The sequence below is a fragment of the Gadus morhua genome, chromosome 23, assembly GCF_902167405.1.
Source record: "Gadus morhua chromosome 23, gadMor3.0, whole genome shotgun sequence".
In the NCBI taxonomy this organism is placed as follows: Eukaryota; Metazoa; Chordata; class Actinopteri; order Gadiformes; family Gadidae; genus Gadus; species Gadus morhua.
Window position 1 is genome coordinate 20,918,006 of NC_044070.1, and position 16,082 is coordinate 20,934,087.

A 16,082-nucleotide genomic window follows, 5' to 3' on the forward strand; every position below is an offset into this window, starting at 1 on the left:
CTGCCCTTTATGTCTTTCTGTCCTACATCAACACTGGTGTCAACCTGCTCTTAGAAGAACAGCCAACCTCCAGGGAAGCTGAACTCCTCCCCCTCTACCAGAGTGCTGTGGACAAGGCCTTACAGAGTGAGAACGGACACCTGGACTTGTTCCTCCGCTTCCTCCTGGGCCTCTCTCTAGAGACCAATCAGATGCTCCTACAAGGTCTGCTGGGACCAAGAGGAAGTAAATTACTGGGCAATCTAACAAAAAACGTTCCATCGGGGCTGACAGGAAGGAGGTCACAAATCAATACCCAAATAGTCCATTACATCAAGGAGAAGATAGGTGGAGATCTCTCTCAAGAGGGGAGCATCAATCTGTTCCACTGTCTGAATGAACTGAATGACAGTTCTCTAGTGGAGCAGATCCAACAGTACCTGTCATCAGGAAGTCTCTCCACTGAATCCCTCTCCTCTGCTCAGTGGTCAGCTCTGGTCTTCATCGTACTGACATCAGAAGAGCAGCTGGACGTGTTTTACCTGAAGAAATACTCTGCTTCTGACGAGGGTCTTCTGGGGCTGCTGCCATTGGTCAAAGCCTCCAAAACATCTCTGTAGGTTCACTCATAACATGTATTAACAATACAGCACTATACATAATACTAGAATATAAAAGTTATAGTAAATTTAAAAACATCTCTGACGGTGCACTCAGAACATGTATTGCAATGCGCACAATACAATATACATAATACTAGAATACAAAAGTTACAATAACATACAATATATACATTCTTATAACATGTTTTACGATACACACTATATACATAATTCTATAAAAGTAATATTATGATACCGTTTTCTGTTATAGCATTTTTGTTAGTATCAACATTGTACACCTAATATGTAACTACCATTTAAAGATCTAATGTATAATCATTTGTTCAACTATCAGAAAAGTCTTATCAAACATTTAATCACGGTTCTCAACATGTTCTGTTTATTGTGTGTGCAGGCTGATTGGCTGTCATCTGTCAAATAGATGCTGTAAAGCTCTGGCCTCAGTTCTCAGCTCCAACTCCTCTAGTCTGAGAGAGCTCGACCTGAGTACCAATTGTCTGCAGGATTCAGGAGTGAAGCTGCTCTCTGCTGGACTGGGGAGTCCACACTGTACACTGGAAACTCTCAGGTCAGTTTTACTAAGTGCAAACTGTTACACCACAAGGTCGGTTTCAGAAGACTTTTACCTTCTGCCGCCTGGTCTGAGAATCACACCTAAATGACGTCAAACTATATCAGATAATAACTCAGTACCTATGATGACCACATGTATTAGAGTGGTGCCATTGGACATATAATAAAAGTGCATTCCCACAATCCCCTGTTAACGGGACAGTGGTAGTTAAACAAATGAAGTCACAGTATTTGCATCCATTAAAGTTTATCGGTCTAATTAAACCAGCAGCCAGACCCATGTAGACCCTGCCTTAGCTGAACCTCTGAAGCTAAGCAGGTGGGCTTGGTTAGTACTGGATGGGAGACCAACTAGGAACACTGAGCTGCTGCTGGAAGTGGTGTCGGTTGGTGGCCAGTAGGGGGCACTCTTCCCTCTGGCCAGAGCATAAATCCTGATGCCCCAGTGCAGTGACGGGGACACTGGGCTGTTGAAGGTGCCGTCCTTCAGAGGAGACGTAAAGCCGAGGTCCTGACTCACTGAGGTTATTAAAGATCCCAGGGCACTTATCTCAAAAAGAGGAGGGGATTCCCCGGGTCCCGTCTTAAACTGACCAACCAGGCTCATTCAATCTGGCCCCCTATTCATCCCCCTGTTTAAATGGATGATTCATTCATCCCCTCACTCTCCACCTCAAGCTGGTGTGTAATTGATTGATTGAAATGATTGAAATTCTTTGACACATGCACAAACGTAAGCATACAAATGAACAGGTCAAAAGGATAACACATAAAAGCACATGGGCTTATTTCCATTGTGGTCCCTTGGTAGTGTAAGCATGTCTATAGGTGTATGTAAGTGTGTGTGTTAAAGGTAATGTACATGACAATGTACATCAACAAAGTAAAATATGACATTCCAATCACACGTTCACAATTCATGTGTGGTGAGCGTTTTGGCGCCGATTGGCTGCCGTGCATCACCCATGTGGATGCTACACATTGGTGATGGTTAGTGAGGTCCCCCCTTCACTGTAAAGCCCTATATGAAGTCAATGTAAGCTGACTTGAAAAGCGCTATATGAATGTATAGTTCATTTCAAGTTCATAAATGTATAATTTTCATAGGAGAAACTCAACAATTTCTTTTTTGTTGCCATGACTTTATAAGGTCTTTGTTACGTTATCATTTTTTACAGATATACTTTATATATATTTTATCTTCAGAACTTCAATTGAAGACATAAAATACAGAACAAGGTCCAACAATTTTAGATGTAGAAATACAGAACAATAAATGCAGAAATACAGAGCAACATAAAACAATTTAATATGTGTAAATACAGAACAACATAAAACTATTGATCATGTAGAAATATAGAGCAACATAATAGAATTGAATATGTAGAAATTCAGGACAACATAAATTAATATGTTAAAATACAGAACATAAAACTATTGACTATGTAGTAATACAAAACAACATTATTGAAAATGTAGATATACAAAGCATCATAAAACGATTGAATATGTAGGAATGCATAAACATAAAAAGATTGAATATGTAGGAATGCATAAACATAAAAAGATTGAATATGTAGAAATACAGAGCAACATAAAACGATTGAATATGTAGAAATACAGATCAATATGTATCTGTTTAATATGTAGGAATACAGAATAAGATCAAACGTTTGAATATGTAAAGAAGCAAAGCCCCAGAGGGGTTTCATAGTCGTCCTTGTTTTGAAGCCCCCTATAAGTGTCTGAAGTCAGGAAGGGCAAGTGCCCTCAGTGTTATAGGTTTATGTAAATGAGCTTAAGCACATTTATGATGGTTTATCAAAATAAAAGGTTGAATTAATGAATTAATAGTCTCACAGAAGGAAGCATTGGGATTGATAGAGCGCTGAAGGCCCTCCTTGGCTCCACAGCCCTCTGCTTCGTTAGGTCTGACTCTGTTCACACAGAGTTCAGGATCCCTACGGCCATCAGGGGACTGCTGAAGGAAGTTTGAATGTTCACAGTCATCTCCTTGAGCTCCCTTCCCTGATCCCTGATAGCAGCGTGGAGAGCCGAGGCGCTAGCATCACTGGACGTCCTCCCCTCCAGTGCTGCCCCATGGCAGCCCTGTGCTGTTCGTTAGCTACACCATGTTTCTCCTGTGAACTAGTTGGGTCCTTTAAGCACTTTTAATCTCACTTCCTAACATGTTCTTTTTATTGTGTGTGCAGGCTGAATTCCTGTGATCTGTCAAAGGACTGCTGTGAAGCTCTGGCCTCAGCTCTCAGCTCCAACTCCTCTAGTCTGAGAGAGCTGGACCTGTGTTCCAATGGTCTGCAGGATTCAGGAGTGAAGCTGCTCTCTGCTGGACTGGGGAGTCCACACTGTACACTGGAAACTCTCAGGTCAGTTTTACTCAACGTGCAAACAGTTCCGTATCAGGAGATTATTAAAAGACGACTATTGGCCCCTGGTTTAAGGATCAATCCTAAATGTCGTCTAAATATATAATCGAATGACTCAGTACCTTTGCTGACCACGTTTATCAGGGTGGTGCCATTGGACATATTACACCTTGTTGTATGTGCGGTGCGAAAATGAAAAGTTGAAAAGTTATCCGAGTTGCCATTGCATCTTTTCAATTATATACACAAAATATAATAATAGTGCCCTCCCACAATCTCCCGTTAACGGGAGAGTGCGAGTTAAACAAATGAAGTCACAGTATTTGCATCAATCAAAGGTTATAGGTCTACCTAGAATTATTATATTTTGGCGAGCAGCACAGGAATGACCCAACGGGAGACCCGGTTTAAAGCAGTTACACAATACACCACACGACCCGAGAGTTGCCTTTATTTATTTTTAATATGTCTTAAATTGTTTGACGTGTAAAAAAGTATAACATAACAAAGACTTTATACGCATACAAAAAATATAAATTCTTGAGTTGTTCCAATGAAAATGATATTTTTGCGATCACGGCCGTGGTCACCGTGTCCGGGTGCCGCAAAGGATCCTGGGAGGCCCGGGGGGCAGCGTCGCCACCAAGGGATCCTGGCTAACGAGGGCTCCAGGGGTGCTCGTAGGGTGCTAAGAGCATCGTTACTATAGCCTCAGTGGAGTCACCTGCTGGACATTCTGTGGTATTGGATGTGTTTTATTAAAACACATCCAATACCACAGAATGTCCAGCTGGCACCATTTCGCAATACCTCCTAAACAGTGGTTACCGCCAATATATTACTCATAGACTACTGTAAGATTTAAAAAGCAAAGACCGAGACAGAGTCAACAACAACATAATTTATTGCAGCAATTTAAAATTCCAAAAATAAATGCGCAGCCGAAATGTACCGATCAAACGCCACGTCCCAAGGTAACCCTCAAGGCATATAATAATTTCAAATGATTCCATTCGTCTTGTGTGGGAGGTCGCTTTCGAGCTGCACTTGCTGTCTCCCTCTGATTTTAATTCAACCATCGTGGTTGGTCCTCATATTGATTAATGACAGAAGACATACTGTACATGAATCAGGCTGAGACCAGCGGGTGTCGGGGAATTTCTGCAGGCGTTTTTTGTTGCGATTGTTTGCCATAAAGCACTGAAGGCGCTTCGTGCTTTATGGCTGTGTTGAAGTTCATTATTAATTGGACCGTGTCTAGACAGTAACGAACATCCCTGACCTTATAGTAGAGTGCACAATCGAGAGCGTGGTTTCTGCAGTGAACGTAGACTTCTGCGGGAAACTGTGCTGCAATGCGTGCCTGAATGCCACGCGCTTTCCCGCTTACATTACCAGCACCATCACAAGGCGTATTTACACTGCCAAATATGCCGTCTTATGCACGCCTTTTTTTTCGCGGCACGATCCACGCGTTAACACTACCCGAGGTAAATTGCCTGCTTGAGCTAGCACCCCAATTTAGTTAATTTAGTCAGCAAAATAAAGAATATGTTGGCATTTTTGCACTTGTAAATTGTTCAACGCGTTTATAGCCTACACTGACGTGAACTCATTTTTGCATGCGGGTGACTTCATTCATAAAAAAAATAAAACATTCGGGAGTATGCAAATTATTCTAAAGAGGTCTAAACTCTGTGCGCAGCCCCGCCTTCTCCAGTGAACCAAGAAAGCCCGCGCCGTGACGAACGGGGGATTTGACCCCCTTCGGTTTTACACAGGAAACTTAAGATAAGACGGTGAAGTCGCCGGGCATGCCAAGCTGCGACCGAACCGGCTTGGCAGTGTAAAGAGGCCTACACATCATCCTGCCCAACAATATGGGCAGGATCTAGACCATGCGCTTCTAATCGGGTCAGCAATAGCCGTGTGTCAATGCCCAGCCTCTGCCTTTGACTGATAATGAATGTATGGAACGTTGCATTTTTAATGTTTACACCAAAGATTCTAGACTAGAGAGTGCGCGCCAATCCATGAAACCTTTTAAGGAATCAGATAAAGTCTGCTCTCTTCACTGAACAAAGCATGTTTCAGAAATCAGCACATTAAGATAAATGTAGTTGTCACACAAGCTGTTTTAGATTTTTGTAATATGGAATTGTTTCAGGGGGGAAAATGCCTCGAAAAAATATACGCACAGTGCGTTCAAGATTAGGACTGACAAAGCATATGTCAGCCCAGGCCTAATCAATTGTGTTGTTATATCTTCGGCATTCATATTATTGTAGTCTATTCTTTTCGTAGGATACTCTGTCGTTAGCCTTGATGGGGACATATTTGAACCCTATTTAACCCTATTTTCCATCGACAATCCTGCGTCTCCCCCTCCTATAGAGCCCATTCCAGCACCGTGTCAGTGGACAGTTGCAAGCCTACAAACGTCGTTAGAGCAATGCACGCGCGTTCATGTTAAGAGGAGTTTCAGGAAACGTAGCCTTTTTTTTTTACACACACACAGACACACACACAGACACACGCGAGCGCTTCACGCACGCACGCACGCACGCACGCATGCACGCACGCATGCACGCACGCATGCACGCACACACGCACGCACACACACGAATACTCACACACACACACGAATACTCACACACGAATACTCACACACACACACACACACACACACACACACACACCACACTCTCATACTCACACACACGACTCCCTTGGTGGCGGTGCCGCTTCCCCCCGAGGCTCCAAGGATCCTTTGCGGCACCCGGACACGGTGACCACGGCCGTGATCACCACAATATAATTAACAGAAGAATAATGTATCATCATTTTTATACAACTATCAGAAAAGAAAAGTTTCTGATAGCTAACTATCAGAAAAGTCGTCTAAAACATTAAATCAGGGTTCCTAACATGTTCTGTTTATTGTGTGTGCAGGCTGATTGGCTGTCATCTGTCAAAGAGATGCTGTGAAGCTCTGGCCTCAGTTCTCAGCTCCAACTCCTCTAGTCTGCGCGAGTTGTACCTGAGTTACAATTATCTGCAGGATCAGGAGTGAAGCTGCTCTCTGCTGGACTGGGGAGTCCACACTGTACACTGGAGACTCTCAGGTCAGTTTTACTCAATGTGCAAACCTTTACAGCACAAGAGTCTTTATAAAAAAAAAGTAACAAAAAAACTTCAATAAAGACATTTAATGTAGAATGTACAGTTTACTATTTTTTATTATTATTATTCTACCTATTCACATGTAGTCAGGCTTTTTTTAAAGCTTATTATTAGAATTTAAACATAAAAAAAATTAACATTGGCGTAACTTCTCTTTCAATTATGGAAAATGTTAAAGTCATAAACACAGTAACATGGTCTTTTATTTTGTGTGTGAAGGCTGACTGGCTGTCATCTGTCAGAGAGATGCTGTGAAGCTCTGGCCTCAGTTCTCAGCTCCAACTCCTCTAGTCTGAAAGAGCTGGACCTGAGTACCAACGATCTGCAGGATTCAGGAGTGAAGCTGCTCTCTGCTGGACTGGGGAGTCCACACTGTACACTGGAAACTCTCAGGTCAGGGTTAGGGTTAAATTTGTCTTTAGGTTGTTTGATAGTAAGGGATAATCCAGGACTAGGTGGGCTGTTATCTAAAAGAACAGACGACACGTGTCTAAAGCCCAGTTCAGACCAAAGATTAGCCTCGCAACGACTTGCAACTCGCAACTCCTTCCAACTCCTTGCGACGAGACGGGCTGCGACGTTCTAAAAATGGGGCAGTTCAAACTGCTGCACCGGGCGGCGACGTCAGGTGGTTTCCCTAGCAACTGTGAACGCTCTGGCACAGCTGAGAGCCGCAACAGCATCAGCATCACGCTAAAAAGTAGCCTAACTTAGGTTTGCGATTAGGTTGCTTGAGCTTGCACCCCAATTTAGCCTCCCGGACCCTACACACACATTGGCGGTTTATTGGGTTTCATTCTGATGTAAATGTGACGGCTCCGCGGTTCCGGGGGGGGGGGGCGGGGGCTTGGGCAGAGGTGTTGCTGAGCTGTCTCCACAGAGACAACGCAGCGATATCATCATGAGCATTTCTAACTTTGTAGAGAGATTTCTATTTGCAAAAAACTGTTGGTTTATTTTTATTGATCCCCTTCGAGAATTTGTGTGCAAATGGGGGGGGACTAGGCTATATTCTCGCCTTCCTACTTTGTAAAGCGCATTGTAGGCCTGTTGCTTTTGGGCCGATACTGCGCCCATTCCTTGATTCGTTCTGCCGCATCACTCCAAACAATTAATTTTATTCCAATGTTCGTCAAATCCACTCCAATAGTGGTCCTGCATTGAGTTGAAATCCAACTCTAATGAATATATGGTCCAGTTTTAAGTTTCAAGAACATTTATACATTCCCAGGGCATGTTAAATGAGTGCATGCCCCGCCACTCATAACACACTTGTAAAATGCAGTCGTCAATTGATGGAATGGGTTATTTCATACATCATCACAAACAAAATTTGGATTTAATCAAATAAATTACAGATAAATAATACTGAAATGGCCACTTTTTGGTTGAACACATTTCGAAGGAAATAATTGCGATCCCCAATGTTGACCTGAAGTTAGGGTTAAGGTCACGCTGCTGCAACTCTTCCCCTGCGACGTTCCAAAACAGCCTCGTTGCGAGGCGAATCTTTGGTCTGAACTGGGCTTAAGATCCCCACCAGATTCAGCATCATTATTCATTTGTAGGCTGGGGTCAACATGTCAGTGGAGCACAGATGGGAGGAGGGAGGCCAAGAGGCCAGAGGAGGAACAGAACTTTAGAGGACGAGGATTTTAGGAAGATATCCTTTTTTTGAAGGGTTGTTTATTTTTGCAGTCTTGTTAGCTGCTAGTGTGTCATTAGTTAACAGGTTATTCTAGCTGACAGAACACTGGCCAGCTGATGTGAGGGTGAGGGGTTGCTGTCCTGTTAACTGCTAGCATGTTATGTATGTTATATGTGATGTAACTCTGGCCAGCTCATGTGAGGGTTAGGGTTAGGGGTTGCTGTCTGTATGTTATGGATGTTATGTGTTATATGTTATGTAACTCTGAGGAGTTGCCATTAGTGTAGACATGAGGCTCGGTGATGGTGGCTCTAGACGGGCTGTGATCTAAATTAAATCATAAAGCTTTAGTTGTCCCATCATATGGAATTAATACTTTATTTTATCTGTTTACTTCAGTAAGAAATATTCTCTTCCAGATAGAATAAATGAATGTGTGTGTGTGTGTGTGTGTGTGTGTGTGTGGTGTGTGTGTGTGTGTGTGTGTGTTGTGTGTGTGTGTGTGTGTGTGTGTGTGTGTGTGTGTGTGTGTGTGTGTGTGTGTGTGTGTAGGTTGTCTGGCTGCCTGGTCACACAGGAAGGCTGTGCTTCTCTGGCCTCCGCTCTGAGCTCCAACCCCTCCCATCTGAGAGAGCTTGACCTGAGCTACAATCACCCAGGAGACTCAGGAGCTGCGCTGCTCTCTGCTGGACTGGAGGATCCACGCTGGAGACTGGACACTCTCAGGTATGGCGAGGACAGCTCACCATTCAGAGAAAATGCCTCCTACAAGGATTCAACCCTCTGCTAGATGAAGTTGTTTGAAAAGGCAGTTGTAACTTATGTTGTGTAGAAAGTGATGAGACGGCAGATGATGATGGTGAATGTTTCAACATGCTGCTCTCACTTTGTTTCCCCCCCAGTGTGGAGCACGGTGGAGTGTGGAGGCTGAAACCAGCTCTAGAGAAGTGTAAGTGTCTGTTTGATTCATCACAACGCACACTGACTATTGAGAGGGAAAGTCCATCCACACAGCAGGAGGTGACGTCTGTTCATTCCGATATCTGGGAATGAAGCTGATGACTGACATCATGTATCTTACATATATAAACATTAACATAATTGCTGTGATTATATCAGGAGTGATGATTTTACAACATTGGACATAACACCATAATAATCAGGATACTGTTAATCATAATTACATGTCTATTTTATATTCAAAAACTATTAAATTAAACTATCATCTTGTCACCATTATAATAATTATAATATTGTTTTAATTCCTGTCATTACATTAGCTATGGCACATAATAATCATATTAACATGTTTTGAATGATGCATGTGTTTCACCTTAGATTTAAATTAGAGCTGGTGATGCTGTTTATTTAATAATGATGACGATGATGATGATGATGATTATAATTAATAATATTGGTTTAGCAGCCTAATCGTGTTTTCTCCCGTCAGATGCCTGTGAACTCACACTGGACCCCAACACAGCCTACAGTTACCTCTCTCTGTCTGAGGACAGCAGGAAGGTGACGCGGGTTGAAGAGGACCAGTCGTATCCGGATCACCCAGAGAGGTTTGACGGCTGGCACCAGGTGTTGGTTAGAAGACGGTCTGACTGGGCCGCTGCTACTGGGAGGTAGAGCGGGGAGGAGGGGTTGGTATAGGAGTGGCATACAGAGGAATGACAAGGAGAGGAGGGGGTACTGAGGGCCTGGTTTGGATTGAACAACAAGTCCTGGAGTCTTGGTTGTAATGACGACGATGATGATGCATGTCTACACTGCCTATCACGACCGTATTGGAACAAACCATACGTCTCCCCCCCCCTCGCTCTAACAGAGTAGGAGTGTATCTGGGACCGGCCCGCTGGCTCTCTGTCCTTCTACAGAGTGTCCCCAGGTGGAGGAGGGTCCCTCAGACACACTGACACTCCTCCACACCTTCCAGGCCTCCCTTCACCCAGGAGGTCCTCCTCCCTGGGTTTATGTTAGGTAACAGTGGTTCCTCAGCGTCTCTGGGAGTGTCCATTGTAGACACACAAACACACAAAAAGACCCATGGAAAAGCACGCACATGTAAACAGTCATAAACACACCCAAACCAACAAACACATTGTACATAGAAATTAACACACGCACACACAAACAAACACATCGTTCATGACTCTATAAACAAACACACACACAAGCACACACAAACAAACACATCGCACTCTATAAACACACACACACACACTTACACAGACTTATTTAACACACACACACACACACACACACACACACACACACACACACACACACACACACACACACACACACACACACACACACACACACACACACACACACACACACACACACGTACACAGACTTATTTACACAGACATGCACTCACACACACACACCGTTCATGGATCTAAACCCACAGCAGGTCAGTGTGCCGGTGGTAAGCAGCAGGTAACATCAGTGTCTCTCGTGGTTCATCTCTCAGCCCTCTCTGTGTTCAGCTGGGCTGCTGAGCGTCAGATTAGAGGGGGCCGCTTGGGTCTGGGGGGTCCTCACAGTCCTGACGTTGTTGAGGACCAGCTGTTAGGGGGACGTTTGAATACCTGTGGACCCATGGACGTACCTGTAGTGCATCGGGTTGTTGAGCAGCAGCTGTTGGTGCTCTGAGGGGTCAACCCGTTCAGTGGAAGTACAACACTTTGTGATTGATTTAAATGCTCCTCTGAACTCCAAATGCTGCATTTTATTGGGCTTCTGGAAGGTTCAGCATAAACCATGAAAGGAAGATCTTCCTTTGGGTTAAGCAGGTTGTACAAAGATTTACTTTCTAAGGTAAAATGTGTTTAAATGTTTATTGAGTGTTATTTACTACAATATTTTAGATATTTTCAAACATCGTTTTGAAGGAATCCAAAATCAGTTTATATTTTGCCATGCCTGACATGGAAAGTGATTTAAAGCAGATTTAACAAACATAATCATGAATGATGATAAGAGTTCTATGGGAAAGGGTAACAATGTTGTAAATTACTTTCAACGGATGATCGTTTTTTGTGTTCTTTGGGAACAAGTCAACATGTTCAGTCATTAAAGATGCCTTATGATTGTAATTGTTCATAAATTCATAATGTTAATAAACTACTCAGTGCGTCAAATGAACGTTCGCGTGTGTTCAGTACGATTCTTCCCCGGTAGTTCAGTTGAAATCCTCCAGTCTTCTGGAGTCGTTTCCTCCAACACAACAGTGGAGTCTCCATTCACCCCTTCATCAGTGTGGAGGGAGGATATTACCACACACAACAGTGGAGTCAGATTTTTTTAACCACACACGCATATACAAAAACAAAAAGTAAGTAAAAAGGTGGCGAGCCTATCTGGCGAGCTAACCAGCTAGGCTCTGGCGAGCCTAGCCTATCTGGCGAACTCTGCTCTCTGATTGGTTCAGAGACAGCAGGCCTGTGGTAATGCATCAGGCCCTTAGATGGTAGTTCACGTTATATGGTGCAAAGGTTTCCTTACGTCCTCATCTCCATCCTCACCCTACTGGATGCACTCCTCCAGGTAGTACCACACACGCACACCTTGTCAATCAAAATTAAACCATTTTCATATTTTTCTTGATACATTTTGGGCCGATAAGGTGCTGTGATTTTTGTAGTTTCCCAGATTATCAATCTCTTCAATTTTGATACATTTTTTCTGTTAATATACAATGCAGATGTTTTGTCATTTTGAGAACGCAAATATCTGCTGACCTTCTCCCCGAAGTCGAAGCAGGGCGAGGGGAAGGTCATGTCCTGGCTGCTGAAGGACAGTCGGACGGAGGTCTTGTGGATGAGGGCGTCGCCTCATTCCCGGGGTCAGGATCCCCGCCTCTCCATGTAGGAGCACCCGTTGGGGTAGGAGCCCAAAGGTCAACAGGCTGACCCCCACATCCAGACCGTTGTCTGCCCCCTCCGCGTTCAACACCCCGGCTCATCAGACCCTCTGATAAACACACTCATGGTTCTCTGGTTAGACACACGTCATACGATGACCGATTACCAACATTTCAGACCGACTACCTGAAGACTAAAACTCCATCCGCAGACCAAATGTCGATGAATATGCAAGAAAAGCAACAGAGCCACGATGTCTGGATGCAGGGGTTTGACTCAGGGCAGAGCAAGCAGGGACTGGGGGAATAGGAATCCATTCATGGGAGAACCGGGACTCTTTGATTAAGCGATACTTGATTGAGCAACGTTGTCAGATTGACACAAATCAGTACCTTCCTATAGAGTGCGCTCTATAGGAAGGTACTGATTTGTTTCTATCTGACAACATTGCTCAATAGAGTATCGCTTAATGTTATGCATGCTCGACAATCGTCCCATTTGCATTGAGGACCTGTAGAACAGAAACCACCACGTAAACCTTCCAGAAAGATCGAAATACCGTTTCCACAATATTTACAGAATCTCAGTATTTACACAACGGCTTTTCATACCGCATCGTCCCGGCTGATTCCAGACCCTAGGAGAGACTGCGGTGGCGGGGCAAGGGGGACGTGAACCAATCACCTTCAAGCCAGAGATGGAGAGGATGTCCTCCAGCTGGACCTTGGCCTCCAGGGTCATCCTCAGGGTGGACGTGTTGAGGCGCTTCTGCTCACACACACACACACACACACACAACACACACACACACACACACAACACACACCACACACACACACACACACACACACACACACACACACAACACACACACACACACACACACACCAGAAATGAAGACTAGAATAGAGTTGATTTCTATAATTGCTGGTTTGGTCATGTGTGTTTTTAATTCAAACCACATTGTATAACATTTATAGCGCCTAGAAGGGCTGCAATAGTATCTAGGGCCCCATCCTATTATTCCCCCTAGCCCTAGATTTGAGCCCTGGCCCTAGAAGTTGTGCGTTCCCTCGGAGGGGCAGGGTGATCCAATACTTAGGGGCAAGAGAGAGGGCCTATTTCCCCTTAAAGTCCCTTGGCAGCTCGCCAGCTCGGTACCATCACTTACAGCCAAGGGAGTATCACGTATGACCCAGGACACGTTGCGAACTCAGCAAGCGGCTATTTTTCCATGTTTCTCAAACTGTTATACATTATGTTAAATTATTTTATCCGTAGACTGGATTTAACTGTACGATCTGAATGTGTAGGTTGTCTTATTTTTCGACACAAGGGTGACATTTTCAAACGTGAATGAAAATAGTAGTAGGCTCCTTCCTGTAGTGTGGACACGTCGGTTGCTGGCGCGTGACGTAGGGGAGCACGTTCACTACGCTAATTTGCATAATATTAATTATAGTGGTGTCACATTTCATAGGGATCGATCTTCACTATCACTTCACTCTTTACTGTGGAGGGAAGTGTTCTCGTTAAGGGGAGAGGAATGGGACAGGGCCTAGTACTCATCTAACGAAGCAAGGATCAACAATATAAAGTCACTAGTTAAAATAGTAACAGGTAACTGTTGGAAAAGCGACGAGTAACTTCAATACAAGCACTAGTAACTCAAATGAGTTTGGCTTCTGGACGCAGTGTTCAAACATAGATACAGAATAGATGGGAATGAGCGCTGGTGGTGGGGAACAGGACACTCACTTGAAGAGGCCTCCCATGATCATCATCCCCTCCCTCCTCCCCCTCTTCCTCCTCCACCACCACCTCCACCGCCTCCTCCTTCACCTCCTTGTCCCCCTCCTCCTCTTCCCCTCCTCCCTCCTCTATGATATGTAAACGAGCGGTTATGGTGGGAGCAGGACGCTCCCTTGAAGAGGCCTCCCATGACCATCATCTCCCCCAGGCGGGGCTCCCCGGTGGGCCACGGGGCGTCCCAGAGAGGGCAGCTCGTCGTTGCTGTCCACAGCGTCCACTTCTGGTGACCAACCCCAAGGAAACATCAACAATCCCCACAGTAAGTAACTAAGTAAAATCCATTCATAAGGCACATTTAAAAACTGTTTTCATGGCCAAAGTGCTGTACATGGTGCAACCAAAGGCACATAATAGAACACAGGCCACCTTATATAGGTGGCCTGTTTCAGACACTGGGTCAAAACCCAAAGTATATACACCGTCAATACAAAGACACATTCAGAAACATCATGACCGGGTTTCTTACTTGCAGGAGTCGATGACGTACACCGCGTCGTTGAGGGTGATGCTGGTCTCTGCGATGTCGGTGGACAGGACGACCTGCAGGAGGCAGGGAACAACAACAGGAGATGGACAGGCAAGGGTGGATTCCAGGCAGCTGGGCAGGCAGAGGAGCACACGGGGTGGATGGCAGGCAGCTACGGAGTTGGTGATCCTGGGCGAGGAGAACGCGAGATTAAAGGTCCATGACATGCCACCAGGTGTGGTGTGATTAGCCGTTACAAGCCGTTTTGGAAATCGGCCCCTTATGACATCACAGGTGGGCGTGTCCACCTAGATGTGTGCTGGATAGATCAGTCTACTAGCCTACCCAGTGGACTGTAGCAAACGTTGCTCATCTCTCCGTCAAGTTATTAAAGATATGTGAACCTGTTTATGATTTGTATTTGTTAATAAACCATAAAGTTACTATCCATCTCGATGGATCCAACATTTTCTGTATCACAGGTAGTCGCATGTGTCAGTTTTAACTGTCTATCACCTACCTTCTCCTTAATCACATATATCAGTACTCACTGTCTATCCCTTACCTGCTCCTTGATCTCATATCAGCATTCACTGTAAGTAGTGTTGAAATAATGCGCATCTGTTTGTTGATCAAGCCATGTGTTGTTACTTATTGCATGTGGAGCCACTAGGGGGCAGTGAATCCACCTCGATGTAGTTCACCTTCTGGCCAACAAGAATAACGCGAAGGAGACACAAAGTGTGTGTGTGGGTGTGGGTGTGGGTGTGCACCACCTTGCTTTGGTACCTTTCTGAACACCTTCCGGTAAAAGGTGAAACAGTATGAGGAAGGAAAAAACAAGAGAAGAATCCAACCCAACAAGATTAATGATTTAACAAAGAGATAATAAGGAAATAGCCCGGCCTAATAAAGAAACATAAATGACATGTGAACGTTGAATCCTGGCCCCTACGACCCAGACTGACCCTGCTGTGTCTGATGGTACCGGTCATACAGTCAGGAGGTTTAAAAAAGTAATATGGTGATGATTAAAATGATAATTAGAACCCCTGGACTCCTAATGTGATCGAAACGCTCCAAAGTGGGCTAGAAGATAATCTCTCTGGAACAGAAAGAGAAAATATTTACTATTCTTTCTCTAATAAGGATGAAATAATAACAATGACAGCAAGACGCATCCTAATTCCTTCACAATAAACATGAATTTTTTTTGTGAAGATGGCTTATCAGTTACTGGCCCAATGAACATGGTTTAGTGAAGAAGACAACGGACACCCTTTCCTTACTCCCCCAAGTGTAAAAACACAATGTTGCATTTTACACCACGGATGTTTGATTGACTTTGGTCATTTAAAATACAAGTTATAAAATGTTTTTTGTAATACTTAGATTGAATTGAAAGTTAGAGAGAGTCGACTTTTCTCTTTATATTTATTTATTTTTGTTTAAATTAATATTGATCTAATAAAAAAAAAAAACGTACTGGCAATGATGGAAAGTATAACAAAATGGGGAACAACTTCACGTGAC

General features: G+C 44.0%; 1 protein-coding gene and 1 long non-coding RNA gene across 3 annotated transcripts in view; both read left to right on the top strand.

The window, feature by feature from the left end:
• The window catches only part of LOC115537786 (uncharacterized), a 36,975-nt gene that overhangs the window by 4,955 nt on the left and 15,938 nt on the right, over positions 1 to 16,082 (top strand). The gene's annotated exons all lie outside the window — the stretch shown is intronic.
• Positions 1,121 to 3,482, top strand: LOC115537796 (uncharacterized). Its single transcript, XR_003974889.1, has 2 exons — positions 1,121 to 1,170; positions 3,389 to 3,482. It is a non-coding gene; the product is annotated as an uncharacterized LOC115537796 (long non-coding RNA).